Below are 16,266 nucleotides of genomic sequence, written 5' to 3'. Positions count from 1 at the left end.
CTACTCTGGTATGACCTCATCCTATCTTAACTAATCACATCTGCAATGATCCTATTTCCAAATAAGGTTACATTCTGAGGTACTGAGGGTTAGGACTTCAACATACGAATTTTGAGGACATTCAAGTTAATCCACAATACCTCTTTTACCCTGGCACCAGGTGATCAAGCCAGGGTTTCTGATTCATTGTTGACCATTGGCATATGACATTGCTCAGATTGGGAAGGTCACTCTTAGGCATCCGGCTTGGAAAAGCCTGGAGACAATCAGGAAGTTTGCAGGAAGAGCTGAAGCTGAAAGAAACACAAAGAGAATCCCTAAGGCAGACAGGAGCCCCTGAGCAAACCAGTTACATAGGAGCAGCAGCTCTGAGTTTTGAATACACTGAGATTTGTGGTTAAGGTAAGAATAAAGGGCAGAGAGTGGGAGCAAAAGGAAACTCTGTAAGTCATACAAGAAGAGCAGATGGAGAGAGCAGTGGAGTTCTGTGAAGACAGAGCACTAGAGGAAAGACAGGTGAAAGCTCTTCCAGGATCCCCAAGGATGTCTAGGCTGTGGTTCTAGGCTCCATGAGGCCAGGTCCTACTGGGGGCCCTGCTCTGGGAGTTCTGTATGATTTCTCTCCATCTGATCTGCTGCCTGACTTCTTCCCACAAACAAAACAAAACAAAACAAAACAAAACAAAACAAAACATTCACCTGAGCCAGCCCAATCGAATCTAAGGCATGGCACAAAGCTGGTCCTCAATAATACTAATCTTCCTCCTTCTCCATCAGCTGATAATTGGGTTAAAATTCTTGGACACAAAATTACCAGGCTAGTCAAGCAATGGCCCTTCCAGAATAATTGGTGCCTGAAACTCTTTGATTCCTATCTGAGTTTTAATGAGTTAAAGCACCATTAGAATTTAGCTTCTTTTAGTAACAGATCTTTTTGGACTGTACAAGCCTTAGTATTAGCATTAGGGACTATTGCACTTAAACAACCCTCATTTTTCTGTTTATGAACTGAGAGGAGGAGTTCATCACAGAGAAGTAGCTTTCTTTGCCTTTAGCTTGTACTTGCAAAGGTGGGAGAAGAAATTAATGAGAGAAAGGAGATGGCTTACTGTTGCTAAGCAACCTTTGTTGGCAAGGAATGTAAAAACAAGATTCAAAGAGCTCCTAATTGGGCAAATATCTTAGAGAATATTTATAATTCCAGAGAGATTTGTTTTCAGACCATTCCTTTTTTTATTGAAGCATTTAATCCCTTATTTTAGAGATGGTTGTCATAATTACATAAAATTTTATAACGTAAAACTAATTTTGGAGTGTCACTGATTGATTTCCAAGTATTTGCAGAAGACACATTAAAATTTTTTTTAATTTAAATAAGCCTCAGAGTGTATATAGTTTACACATGAGTACCATGGCTCTCCACATCTATAGCCAAATAAAGCATCTCCCTGTAGGTGTAATGGCACTTGAAATAAAAGGGTGGCTCTTAAGCTTACTATTTACATAATTATGATCTCTGATAGGGTGACCAATTCATCCTGATTTGCCCAGAACTTTCCCAGTTTGGGTACTGCAAATCCTGCATCCCAGTGCCCCCTTAGTCCAGGGCACGTGGGGATGTTAGCTAGCCTATCTCTGATTTTATTATTATACCTGAGATGCTTAAATTGGGTTCAGGATAAACCTTAGGGCATCTTTCCTGGGCACAGATGAACTTCATACCTGGTGTTCCTCTGGACCTGATGTGGCTCTAATCAGCTTAATGGAGTCCCAGGAGAGGGTAGCTGGGTAGAACCGACTGGAACTCATTGACAATGAGAGTGAAACTGACCTGTTTCTCTTCCATTTCAGTTTCCTTAATCTGTATTGTTGGCCCATATTCTAAGTCTAAGATTTCAACTTCTTTTAGGCTCCCAGATGGTTTATATATGTAATGGGTTTCCATCAGTAACATCAGTAACATCTGTCATTATACAAATCAATTCCATTGGCACGGATATGGGGGTGTGTGTGTCCAGCATGGGGGAGGGGGAGCAGCAGAGCATTTGCAGTGTGAGAGAGAAAGCCACTGGGAAGTTCTTGTCTATTTCCCAGAAAAGGAACATTGTTCCTTCTATGGGGGCAGTCACATCCTCTCCCACAAGTATGTAAGAATTCTTCCAAACCACCAAACCAGAGTAAGTTGATTAACTATGTGTCCAACTGACCCTGAGATTCTTGGTACATAGTCCAGTTGGCTTTATGACCAATTGACCTGCATCCCATTGTCTAGATCACAAAATTTTAAGATGCAAAGTGAGTGCTATGTGGAGGCCCAGGGAAAAGGAGATCTAGCTGAGTAAATGGTTGGGAAATAAGACAGCCAGAACAGAGGTAATTTAATCTTGTGAAAACAAGACAGGTAATAATCAGCGCTCATGTAGATAAGGATTTTCTCAAGTAAAGGGTATCTCTTTCACTGAAAGAGAACAAATAAAAGAAATTGTGTGCAATTCAAATATGCCAGATTTAGGTGGGCTATCCTGATTTCCAATGTGTAATGACTCTATTGCACGAAATCTGATGATGCAGGTATGCACCATGCCCAGGGCTAACAAAGGATTACTCAAAGCTTGGCCTGATAATTCTCGGCGTTATCAATTTCTACACTGCATGGAAGACCCTAGCTGAACGTAGTACACAGATGTCCCTCAAACTAATCCATGGTAACTTTCATGCCTTGAATAATACAAGGAAGCTCCACAGTGATCCGTGTGTGTGTGTGTGTGTGTGTGTGTGTGTGTGTGTGTGTGAGCTAATGGCTAAGAGGCTGATAGAGGAGACACAGGATGCAGATTTTGCATTTAGATTCACTAGCACTACAATCTGGTAGCAAAGATGTGGAATGAAACTCAGTTGACAGCCATTAACACACCACTCAGTCAAATGAATAGAGTTATTTTTTAAGTTGGTGCTAAGTGGGGACAGTGGTGTCACATTTTAACTAACAACTGCTAAGGGAGTGTTAAGTGCATTTAAAAGAAGATATGGGATTTCTGCAGGCGCAGAAAGGCAGATAAAAACCAGGAGAGAAGCAAAATAACAAAAAACCTTCAGCACACTCTGTTCTGGGAAAACAAGGATACCAGCTTCTGGGTTGTCCTGTTTTGAGAGGGCCATCCATGCACTATGTTCCTTAACACATGAAGAAGAGGTGGGACCATCAGTACCAAAAAGATTATTGTCAACAAGCCAGCAAAGACACTGAATTCTAAAACTCTGAGTTCAGGTCTTGGGGTTCAATGGATAACCTTACCCATATTGAGTGGACAAGGGATGAGTGCAGGACTGGTATGCAGTGGGACAACTTGGTGGAGGATCAGACATAGCTTTTTTATGCCATTCATCTTATCCCCAGATCCATCCGTAGATACATGGATTTCACCCAGACATTCGGGGGCTACCTTGTGGTTAAGCACTCGGTCAGCTGAACTCATCCTCCCTATCTTGTCTTTTTTGCACGGACACATACATACACACAAACACACACAGTCCCTTGGCCTTTTTAAGCCTTTCCCCTCTCCATAGAGGTTCTGCCTCTCCTCTTATATGAGGTGTGTGCTCCATGCCTCTTCAGAACCTGACCTGGGAGAGTCCTTACAAACACAACCCCTGCTAGATCTCCTGACCGTGCTAACAGAGTATCTGCTTCCTGCCAACCTCAAGATACAAGACAACAGCCTTCCTTCTACCCCTCAGTCTCAGGAGCCACCACATTCCAGAAAAGAGAAACTTGTCCCGCAACAAACACATTTGAGGTTTGTCATCTTGAGTGCACTTAGCCCAGAGCAAAAGGGTTGAAGAGGCTTATTCTAAGCCTTACTGAGCAAAGCCTCTTACTAAGCAAAGGTTTGGACCGGGAGGGAGAGAGGGAAAGAAAAGGAGGAAGGGAAACGAAGAAAAGGAGGAGCAGCATCCCTGCCCTGGAGGCCTGTGGAATGCATCTGTCACACAAGCTGTGTAACAGGATGGCAGGCGTTACATAAACTCCTCTCAGGACTCTGCCGTTGCCGGTTCTTCTCCTCGGAACACTCTTTCACCGGATTGCGGATTGCGTAGCTTCTCCCTCACTCCGCTTGGCCTCTGTTCAAATGCCACCTTGCTCAGAAAGGCATTTCCCGACTGCCTTTGACCTTGTCCTGCTTTATTCTCCATCCATAGACTTAACACTGCCTGGTGCATTATGTAGCTATCTGCTTATTGTCTATCCCCCCCAAAAAAACACACTAAAATGCAAGCTCTGTGTGAGCAGAGACCTGCCAGTTTCGTTCAATGCTAACCCCAGAACAGTTTCTGGCAACATAACAGACGCTCCATAAATATTTGTCAAATGAAAATTAGGGATATAGGTTTTGGTGGAACTCTATTGATGTCTCTGGGATTTATTCTATTGGTTTAAAGCAATTAAGATGGGGACTAAGGTATTAGGGCTATAGTGTGTGGTCTTCAACTAAAGTAAACAGCAAAACAAGGCCAGGAACTCTTTGGTTTGTAGAACACCAGATGCTTCCTAGCAGCTAAATCCCCTTCTTATTGTAATCAATGAGAAGGAACCCCTAATACCTGGGGTCTGAATGACCAAGGACTATGGTCTTCCAGATACTGTGAGCCTTTCGCTAGGTGGAAGTTCTTGGAAAATACTAGTTAGATACACAAAGCATAAGGCAACTGGGAACATTGTACTCTGGGGCCCAACCCTCACCACTCACCTCCAGGTAAGTGGATGTCTTGATTTGACTGATTGCAATGCACTTTGAGTCTCTGCAATAATCTGAGCAGAGAAATGTCTGCCCAAAAAGAGCTTTAAAATCTGGGGTGCTTGGGTGGCTCAGTCGGTTAAGTGTCTAATTCTTAATTTCGGTTCAGGTCATGATCTCAGGGTTCTGAGATCAAGCCCCGCGTCAGGCTCTGTGCTGGTCATGGAGCCTGCTTAAGATTCTCTCTCTCCCTCTCCCTCTGCCCCTCCTTCCCAACCACCCCCCTCACATACACTGTGCATGCTCTCTCTTAAAAAAAAAAAAAGAGCTTTGAGATCCTAGAATAAAGCACAGATAATCCAAGATGAGACAAAGGGGAGGATAGATGCAAGAGAGTCAATAAATTTAAATGGAACACCCACTTGGGGGTTGGGTTCATCTATAAAATGCCTTGTTTGCTCCATCTTATTGCAATTCTCCTGGACTACCACAGAGAACTTGCATTTTATCCAAAATAAATATTCCAGTAGATGAAACCTAAGCAGACCACGTTAGCATGATAAAGCTGAGTTTTAATGGATTTCTCCCACGCCAGGATTTGACACTTTTGTGGTGGAGGAGGAAGGGGAGCTATATTTTTAAAATGAGCCATCTCTTCTCTCTCTAAATCAATTGTTAGTGGATCGAAAATCTCTAGTCTGATCAGTTGTGTCAGGCTGAAAAATAAAAATTTGCCTTGGAAAGAGTCTCCCCCCTCCATTATCTGATATAAAAAAATCTGACCTTTTTCTCTTTATGTCATTTTCCACTTTATTTGCACACTTGCCTATGCACCTCTCCTCCTTTCATTAGTCTGCGGGATTTTCAGGCCTTTTCCTTAAACTTGATGGACATCTGAGAGATATTTGGCAGCTCTGATGTGTTCCCTCTCAGAAAGTCATGTCTAAGACAGAGGAGTCACACAAATCGAAGACGAGCTGAATAGCTGAGAGAGAAGGTCAATAGCTTTAGAACGGCTTCACTTTTCGTGAATATTTTTAAAAATTTACCCTTTCCATTGTGTCATGTAGAAAGGGTCACAGTTCTATGCAAATCCAGAGCATCCTCTTTGTGCAAAGCGAGATGACTGAAACTTTATGTCATTGTTTCTGCCAGAGGGTTGAGCCAGAATCCTTTCCTGCTCTGTGCACCTGCTCTTGCCTAGGACTCTACTGTGCATCAGGGGCAAACACTCAGAGAAAGAAAAGATAGGATACCATCCTTTGGCATTCCTCTGTGGCTTCTGTACAGGGGCACTGCTCATGAATGCCCTAAAATATCTCTTCCGAACTCAGTCTTGCTCCCTCCAATCTGCTCTCAACACAGCAGCTTGGGTAGCCTTCCAAAAACAATCAGATGGTGGTCATTATTCTGCTTGAACACCTTCAGTGGCTTCCTCCATGCAACATGGGATGAAGGCCAACGTTTTAAATATGACTTACCCTTGCCTACCTCTCCAGCTCTGCTTCTCACTTCTCACTTGGAGCTCCAGCTGTGAGCAACATTCTACCTTGCTCAGACACACCTTGTCCCCTTGCTCTCAGACTCTCCAGCCTGCACTTCTGGGCCCTTTCTATCTATCTATCTATCTATCTATCTATCTATCTATCTATCTATCTATCTATCATCTATCTATTAAAATTCCAGTTAGTTAACATACAGTGTAATATTAGTTTCAGGTGTACAATACAGTGATTGAACACTTCCATCCATCACTCAGTGCCCATCATGACATGTGCATTCCTTAATCCCCGTCACCTATTTCCTCTATTCCCCCCACGTCCCCTCGGGTAGCTATCAGTTTGTTCTTTAGAGTTAAAAGTCTGTTTCTTGGCTTACCTCTCTCTCTTTTTTTCCCTTTGCTCATTTGTTTTGTTTCTGAAAATCAACATATGAGTTAGATCATATGGTATTTGTCTTCCTCTGACTGACTTATTTCACCTAGCATTATATTCTCTAGGTCCATCCATGTTGTTGCAAGTGTCAAGATTTCTTTCTTGTTTTATGGATGAATAATATCGCATTGTATTTATCAATGGACACTGGTAAATAATGCTATAGTAAACATAGGGGTGCATGTATCCTTTCAAGTTAGTGTTTTTGTATTCTTTGGGTAAATACCTAGTAGTGTGACTCCTGGATGGTAGGGTAGTTCTATTGTTAACTTTTTGAGTAACCTCCATACTCTTTTCCACAGTGGCTGCACCACCAACAGTGCAGGAGGGTTCCTTTTTCTCCACATCCTCACCAACACCTGTTGTTTCTTGTGTTTTTTTATTTTAGCCATTCTGATATGTGTGAGGTGATACCTCATTGTAGCTTTGCTTTGCATTTCCCTGATGATGAGTGATGTTGAGCATCTTTTCATGTGTCTGGTGGCCATCTGGATATCTTCTTTAGAGAAAGTCCATTCATGTCTTCTGTCCATTTTTAAATTGGTTTGTTTTAGGGGTGTTGAGTTTGGTAAGTTCTTTATGTATTTTTTATAAAGATTTTATTTATTTATTTGAGAGAGAGAGAATGAGAGAGAGCACATGAGAGCGGGGAGGGTCAGAGGGAGAAGCAAACTCCCCGCAGAACAGGGAGCCCGATGCGGGACTCGATCCAGGGACTCCAGGATCATGACCTGAGCCGAAGGCAGTCGCTTAACCAACTGAGCCACCCAGGTGCCCAAGTTCTTTATGTATTTTGGGTACTAACCCTTTAACAGATATGTCATTTACAAATACCTTCTCCCATTCTGTAGGTTGCCTTTTAGTTGTGTTGATTGTTTCCTTCACTATACAGAAGCTTTTTATTTTAACGTAGTCCCAATAGTTTATTTTTGCCTTTATATCCCCTGTCTCAGGGTGCCTATCTAGAAAAGAGTTACTATAGCTGAGGTCAGAGAGATTACTTCTGTGCTCTCTTCTAGGATTTTTATGGCTTTGGGTCTCACATTTGGGTCTTTAATACATTTCAAATTTATTTTTGTGTACAGTTTAAAAAAGTGATCCAGTTTCATTCTTCTGCATGTGGCTGTCCAGTTTTCCCAACACCATTTGTTAAAGAGACTGCCGTTTTCCTACTGGATATTCTTTCCTGCTTTGTCAAAGATTAAGTGACCATATAACTATGGGTAAGAAAATGGTTCCATTCATTCTCTGGGGCAAGTCTGTCTTGTTAATTGTTCTATGTATTTACAATGCATAGCATGTGATCTAACATTTAATAGGTGCTCAAAAAAAAAAAATACTGGTTGAATGAACAAATGGCTAAATTGAAATATCAAACCTGGCCCATTTTTGCAAGCTGCTGCCTCTCAAATCACCAAAATCTTATCCTGAAGATTTGTCCAGATTGAGTTGAGAGGAATTGACCCCTTCTACTAAGCATCTCCCCCTCCCAAATTTGCTCTTGTCTTTATTTTCTGAAATTGATATTCATCCAGATGTGGCACTGGCTTAGGTGAAACCATGAGCATTTAAGGGATTGTGTCTTCTCCCCTGACTGACTTAGATTTTCCTAAAATCAATTAGCAAGGACAGAGGCAGGTAGTTTCATAGACAGAAGAGGGGGCTCAGGAAGTAGATTGTTGCTAGGCCAGAGCGGGAACTCTAGGCCCCTCCTTCTCCTGGGTCTGAACTTCAAGGCATCTCCACATGCATGAATGCATGCCCAGCTGGGTGGTAAAAAAACATCCTCTTCCATGGACAGTCTGGGGTCCAGCTGGGAGATAGCCTTGAAGGGGACCCCACACTGAAGATGAGAAAACTCTCTCTTGTAAATTGGATTATTTAATCGCAAGCTACTCTCTGCATATTTATTTGTTTTTCATTCCAAGGAGGCTGTTAGCACAGTCTTGTTTAAATCTTTCAGCCTTGCTTGGAAGGGGAGATACTTGAGCAAGAGTAACAAATGAAGAGCAGCACCCTTCAGAGGCCACCCAGTGGCAGAGGCAGAAACCTGGAAGTGGACCTCAAGAATCCTAGGGTGCATGTTAGAAATGCAGATGCCCAGGCATCCGGGCCTCCCCAGACCTCCCTTCATCTAGCAGCAAGACCCAAATATCTGCCTTCTGAAGAAGTGCTCACTACAGTTTGAGAAATATTGCCTAAGGGGAAGGGAGGGTAGATTCTTCCCTCCTTCATGGCTGTTTTGCATGCTGGAGCTTTGATTTTAAGAAAGATGGTAGTTTCCTTTCCAGGGCAGAGGGAAAGTTTTTTTCTTGATGTGTGTCTCTCTGGCATGATCTAATAAAGGTGCATCTGGCTAAATGGTTCTAATGACTTGGTCCTTTGCCACAGCCTCCACTTCAGCTCTGAGGCTCACTTAGACTGAGTGACAGAGACTTTGGTGCTTATTGTTGTCAATGCCAACACAGAGCAAGCCCTGTTATTTCATGGTCTTTCCTTTGCCTGTTTTCGTAGTAACCAACTGCAGGAAGGGACTGTTCAAGTGCATAAAAAGAGACATCTAGTGATACCCAGCAGGGGAGCAGGTCTTTTCTAAATAAGCACGTTCATTGTTTCTCTGCTTTGTGGTGTTTACAGTGTGGGCAGCTGACCAGATCTGTTGACTCAGAAACAGAAAGGAAAATGAGGGATCAGGGACCTGGGGAGTTGGCTCAGTCCCTGACTCACTGCGTGGTCTGTGGTGAAGTCATCAGACCCCCCCACAACCCTGACACCCCATAAAGAGAAGGAAACAACATGACCCAACTCTGTAAGCAGAGGATGATAACATCAGAGATTCAAATACAGCTTTCAAGTTCCCAAATGGGATGTGTCTGCTTTGGGGAATAGAGGCGAGGAAGGAAACTATGAACTGTTGTTGAACCACGTGTAATATTGTAAGGAAAATATTATCCTAGAGTTAGACCAGATTTTCACTCTTGACTTTGACAGTAGCCAAACTGTGCAAGTCACCTGATCTTAGGCAAATCACCTGACCTCACAGCCACTCACTTTCCTTAATTCAAAATGGGGGCTAGGGGTCAGGTGACCTCTAAGGACCTCTTGACTGCTCCAGCCATGTCTATGAGTTATTGAGAGAGGAAAACTTCCTTTGCTCAGGAGCACGATTTCTTGCTCTGACTCCTTCAAGGGTCTGTCAGAGGTGAATTGGTCTCTGAGCACCTATATATGACAGAACTGGCTGGACTAAACCTCTGGTGTGCCTTCAGATATAATTTAAATTTAAAACACCATGAAACTATAAAACAAGTATTAAGAAGTGCAGTGAAGTACTCATTTTTCCTACAATGACTATCTTGATATCTTTTCTTGGGAACAGTAACCAAATTCTTTAAAAACAATTTTTTGGTGCCCCTGATTTGTAGGAGGCTAGATTGTGTGTTTATTCTGTCTCCTGGTTATCTCAGCACTGGAAAGATGGTCTTCTTGTCTCCACAGGGATCCTGCTGGTAAGTGAGCCTCTTCCACAAAGAGGTAACTCTGCTGAGAGCAGAGGAATTAGGGTGTGAGTTGTGGAGTAGAAAGGAATTCTTAGAAAACAGCAGGAACCGTGAGTACTCAGTGATAAACTGAATCTCACTGTCCCAGCTCAGGTTTGGATCTTTATCCTTGACTTAATCCAGACAGCCAGGAAGGGAATAGCATCAGCCCATGCTACCCAAACCCAAGCTGACTGATTAAAAAGATGCTCCGAATTATTATGAGAAGAACTCTGAGATCATTTATGCTTATGTTCCCATTGGGAGCCTTCTGACCAAGTTCTTTAGGAGATAGTGCTGTTGGATGGTACGAAGCACAGAGCAAGGAAGTCTCTGTCCATTCGTGGAGCCCCACAATTCCAGAACGGGGCCTGCAAATTCTTCTCCTCTCCCCCTCATCATGTCTTTCTCTTCCCTTGGAAGTTCTGTCACTGCCTGAACACAGCTTGTCTGCCTCTGGACTGGGGGACTGACCCTCTCCTCTGAAGCAGAAAGCAAACAGCAGCTCAGTCAACTGCTAAAGACCCAGCCTGATGGGAAACAACCAAGAACCTGTCACTTTGCTACATTCATAGTTTCTGCTGTTTAGGACCCAAGGGACAAAGGATCAAATGATTTCTCCCAAGTGGCTGATGCATATTTATTGATTATCTGTAAAGTTTAGGGTGGTGAGCTGGGGCCAGGGAATGTGATAGGGGCCCAGTCACAGAGGACTTTTCTTCCTTAGGACCCTGGGATGGAGGCACACTAAACAATTTTCAAAAAGAAGGTGAAAGATCAGATTTGTGTTTTAGAAAAATCCCACAGTGATGAAAACAGATTATGGAGCAACAACGTAGTCATGGGGAGACACTGGCTAGAACCAGTGGTGGTAGGAGTGGGGATGGAGAGAAGCATACAGATGCTTGGGGTCTGGGAGGTAGCATTGACTAGTCTTGGTAGTTTATTGAATGTGGGGGGTGGGGATTGGGGGCACAAGAGGAGGAGAATCTGGGTTTTTAGTTGACAAATGGCTGATACTGAAACCACTCACTAAAACTGGGAACATAGGTGGAAGAACAGGTTTTGTTTCTTGTGAGTAGGAACATTGCAATGGTGAGTTTATTTCTGAACATACGACTCTGAGGTATCTCAGACATTTAAATGCAGATCCTTATTAGACAGTAGCATACGTTTGTCTAGAATCCAGGAATGAGATTAGAGCTAGAGGATAGTTGAGATTGTTCAGGGAGGGGATGCAAGTGGCCACAACAGAGGTCCTAGGACTACACCCTAGGGAACCCAGATGCTAACGGCGTCCGGAGGAAGGGAGGCCTACAAGGGAGGCTGAGCAGGTGGGGCTCAGAGACGGAAGATAACTAGAAGACTGTAAAGAAGAGCACTCAACTGTGTCAAATGTGGCTAAAAAGGTAAGAAAAATAAAGGTGAAGTGTGTTTAAATACAGAGAAGGAGTTGTCCATGACCCTTTAAAGGCAGTGGTAAAGGTGTGGGTGAAACCAGAATGCAGTGGGCTGAGGAGTGAGTAGCAGAAGAGAAAGCAAAGGCATGACCATTTTAAAAAGGTTGACTGTGAAAACAGAGAGGGGGGAGGCTGGAGGGAGGCTGTAGAATCAAAGGGAGCCAATTTATTTATCTATTTATTTTGTTTCATTGTATTTAGCACTTATGAGAGATTGGTATAGTGGTATACAAGAAAAGAAGGAAAAACAGTCATCATATACATGCAACGACTTAAAATGAATCTCAAAAGCAACATGCTATATAAAGAAGCCAGACACAAAAGACTTGAAATGGAATCCATTTATATGAAATCCTACAAGAGGCAAAATTACAGCAACAGAGAGCAGATCAGTGTTTGCCAACGCGCGGGGGGCTGGGCATGGAGACTGACTGTAAATGGGCACCACGGAGCTATTTGAGGTGTTGGAAACGCTCAGTGGAGGCAGTCCTTAGCGGGTGTGTTTTTGAAATGCCCAGATCTCAGATACCACAGATAAGTTGGATGACCCCCACCCCCCAACAATGAAGTTCAGGTTTCAGGTACCACAGTATCTTAACTGTGAGTTATTGCATAAGGTAAAGACTTTGCAGCCAGCTCTTCAGTCCACAAATCACTGTGTGAAGAGCAGATGTGCATCAGGGTCAGTGTCCAACCTCCTCACTTTCAGTATGTCAATTATTTGTCATGCCCACCTGTTATCCAGGTCGCTCATAGACAGCAAGGCACATCTTTGTGTTACCTCCTTGGTCCCAGTGATGGACCCATATGACATTTTACAAAAATGCATAATCAAAAGAAGGAACTAGCCAACAAAGATGAAAGTGCAGCAAAGAAATGAAAAGAGATCAGGGCGCCTGGGTGGCTCAGTTGGTTAAGCGTCTGCCTTCAGCTCAGGTCATGATCCCAGGGTCCTGAGATCGAGCCCCATGTCAGGCTCCCTACTTAGCGTGGTCTCTTGTCCCTCTCCCTCTGCCTCATCCCCCACTTGTGCTCTCTCTCTCTCAAATAAATAAAATCTTAAAAAAAAAAAAAAAGAATAGATCTGGAAAAAAGAAGAGAGATCATTCTGGAAGTGGAATTCAAATCAGATGTAAACGGGGTTATAGAAGAAATAGCTGACCATTGGAATAGTTCTGCTGCCACCAATGGAGAGACTCTAGATAAGCAGCCAGAGGGATATAGTGAAGGTGAAAGTATTGTGGACATAAATGAAGGAAATAATTACCGTGAAAAGGGTGAAGGTGTCTCAGAAGTGACACTGGTAACAGAACACCCTTCACAGGGAAGGCATTCTCACAGGGATGTTTCAGGAGGGGCAACATGTTGAAAGTGCCAAGGATACAACATTGGAAGCTGATCCAAACTGAGAAAGGGGTACGACCAGGGGTACCTGGGGGGCTCAGTCCCTTAAGCGGCCAACTCTTGATTTCGGCTCAGGTCATGACCTCAAGGTCCTGGGATGGAGCCTCTCCTGGGGCTCCATGCTCAGCAGGGAGTCTGCTGGAGATTCTCTCTCTTCCTCTCCCCCTGCCCCTCCCCCACTTGTGTGCTTTCCTCCCTCTCTCTCTAAAAAATAAATAAAATAAATCTTTAAAAAAACCCACAAAAACCAAAGGAGTATGACCAGTTGCTAAGGTGGAGTAAAAGGTGCTCACTCTGTATTATAAGTTCTATGAAAAGAAGGCCAGCCCTGTTCAAACTACTCTTGGTAAGCTTTTCACAAGTAAATAAAATAATTTCCAATGTTTCTGATGTTTTAAATCGCAGTGTACTAAATAAATATCTGTTTGACTTTTTAAAAAATTTCTCTATTCATTGGAGGTCATGGAACAATAAAATTTTTCCCCATTATTTATTTAAGATCACTTTGCAGGGTCTCAGCTTGCATGGTCATTTTTATGGTTCCATACTATTGTGCAAAGCAAGGACTACTTATGTCTTGATTGAGGGGTGGTTACAAAACTATATCTACTCATCAAATCGCACATTTAAAACAAGTGACCTTTATTGTATGAAAATTACATCTCAATAAAACGATTAAAAATGGCTCTTATAGGGGCACCTGGGTGGCTCAGTTGGTTAAGCGACTGCCTTCGGCTCAGGTCATGATCCTGGAGTCCCGGGATCGAGTCCCACATCGGGCTCCCTGCTCGGCAGGGAGTCTGCTTCTCCCTCTGACCCTCCTCCCTCTCATGCTCTCTGTCTCTCATTCTCTCTCTCTCAAATAAATTAAAAAAAAAAAAAATGGCTCATATATTAAAACTGTATTTGACTGACCTTTTACACATATTTTTAATCTTGCAGCAACCCTACAGCGTAATTTTTATCTAAACTGATAGATAAATGAACAAAGCCTCAGAGAGATGGTATGACTTACCCAGGCCACACAGCTAGCCAGCGCCACAGCTGTGACCAGGCTGTCCCTGTACCAGGGCTTCTGCGACGTGGCTGCTAATTATTGGAATCCCTGGAGACTTTCAAAGCCCCTGTGTCTAGGCTGTACCCTCACCAGGTTGGAGAACTATGTCTACACCACACTGTCTTCCATCTGGCCAGCAGGAAACAGCACGTGGTGACATGTCATGTGAAAAAAAAATTTAAAACCTGGGTGGCACTATGGAATGTCTAATTTCTATAGCTAAGGATTAGTGAAGGTCCATTGCAGTTCTTTTTCTCCGTAGAGGCCCAAATAGCAAAATAAACTTGATTTATACAAGTTATACGCTTCTTTCAACAGACCAAAAAATACAGAGAGAATTGAGATTTCCTTTGCAAAGGAGATTTGGCTTCTGAAAGACTTTTTTGGGGGAAGGGGGAGACAAAAAAAAAGCTGTTTTAGGTCCACAGCAACATTAAGTGGAAGGTACAGAGGTTTCCCATCTACCCTCCCACCACCCCCCCACAGCCATAGGCTCCACCATTACCAACATCCCCCACCAGCGCAGCACATTTGCAACCATTGCTCAACCTACACAGATAAAACCTTATCGCCCAAAGGCCAGAGTTCACATTATGATTCCCTCCTGGCATTGTACCGACTCTTGAATCTCAGTTGTAACTGACTTTTCAATCCTAGATTTCAATAGTTATTGAGTACCTACTATGGGCCAGGCACTTGTTAGGGGTTTTTTATACATTCCGGTAGTCCCCCCTTATCCAAAGCAGATACTTTCCAAGGCTCCCAGTGGATGCCTGAAACTGAGGTTCATACCGATCCTTATAGATACTAGGTTTTTCCTATACTTAAATTAGGCACAGTAAGAGATTGACAACATTAGCTAACAACAAAATAGAACAGTTACAACAATACACTGTAATAAAAGTTAGGTGACTATGGCATCTCTCTCTCAAAATATTTTGTACTGTAGTCACCCTTCTTCTTGTGATGCAGGAGATGATACAATGCCTACGTGATGAGGTGAAGTGAGGGGGATTACAAGCTTCTATTAACCTTCCGACCATAAGTCAGGAGGAGGATCATGTACTCCCCGACCACGGCTGATTGTGGGTAACTGAAACCATGGGAAAGCGAAACCGCAGAGAAGGGGGATCTACTGTATCTTATTTGGTCTTCACACAGCCCCATTATCTTCATTCTACAGATGAGATTCTGATTAATTGACTCCCTCAAGCTCTAACAGTTAAAAGTAGCAAAGCCTAGATTTAAACCCATATCTGACTGAAGCCTGCACTTGTACATTCATTATCTCATTATTATTACTATTAAATTATGACGAAATGATATCACCTAGGCAAAGTGTCTGGCAAAGGTCCTGGGGCATAGACAGCACTGAGCAATGGTGAGTAGCTTCCCTGAGGATCCTGTTATCAAGATTGGGAAGGCACTCCCCAGCACCCATCAGGTGACCATGGGAAGGAAGACAATAAAGTAGGTGGGGTCTGTGCCTTTGATAACAACAGAGCAGGGCCTGTGCAGGGTGGGAAACGATCATATCATGTGACTCTCTACATGGTGGGCTTGTCCCTGGCTTCACCATTCTGGCGCCTTGGTAGGCAAGAAGCAGGATGCCCACTGAACTGTGAGAATACACGGGACATCTGCTTAGGTCAGTTTCATTTTCTTTTTGGAAGACCCATTGGGAGCAAGTTGACATTTTGTTTCTTAATCATGAGACAAGATTTCACAGTCCTTTTTTTTTATTATAGAATTCTTCTTTTTTTAAAAAATTTTATTATGTTATGTTAATCACCATACATTACATCATTAGTTTTTGATGTAGTGTTCCATGATTCATTGTTTGCGTAGAACACCCAGTGCTCCATTCAGTACATGCCCTCTTTAATACCCATCACCAGGCTAACCCATCCCCCCACCTCCTCCCCTCTAGAACCCTCAGTTTGTTTCTCAGAGTCAATAGTCTCTCATGGTTCATCTCCCCCTTCGATTTCCCTCCCTTCATTTTTCCCTTCCTACTTTTTTTTTTTAAACATATAAACGTATTATTGTTTCAGAGGTACAGGTCTGTGATTCATCAGTCTTACACAATTCACAGCACTCACCATAGCACATACCCTCCCCAATGTCTATCACCCA

Source organism: Mirounga leonina, unplaced genomic scaffold (genome assembly GCF_011800145.1).
Source record: "Mirounga leonina isolate KUSES-001 unplaced genomic scaffold, KU_Mleo_1.0 Mir_115, whole genome shotgun sequence".
Lineage (NCBI taxonomy): Eukaryota > Metazoa > Chordata > Mammalia > Carnivora > Phocidae > Mirounga > Mirounga leonina.
This window is presented reverse-complemented; position numbering follows the sequence as displayed.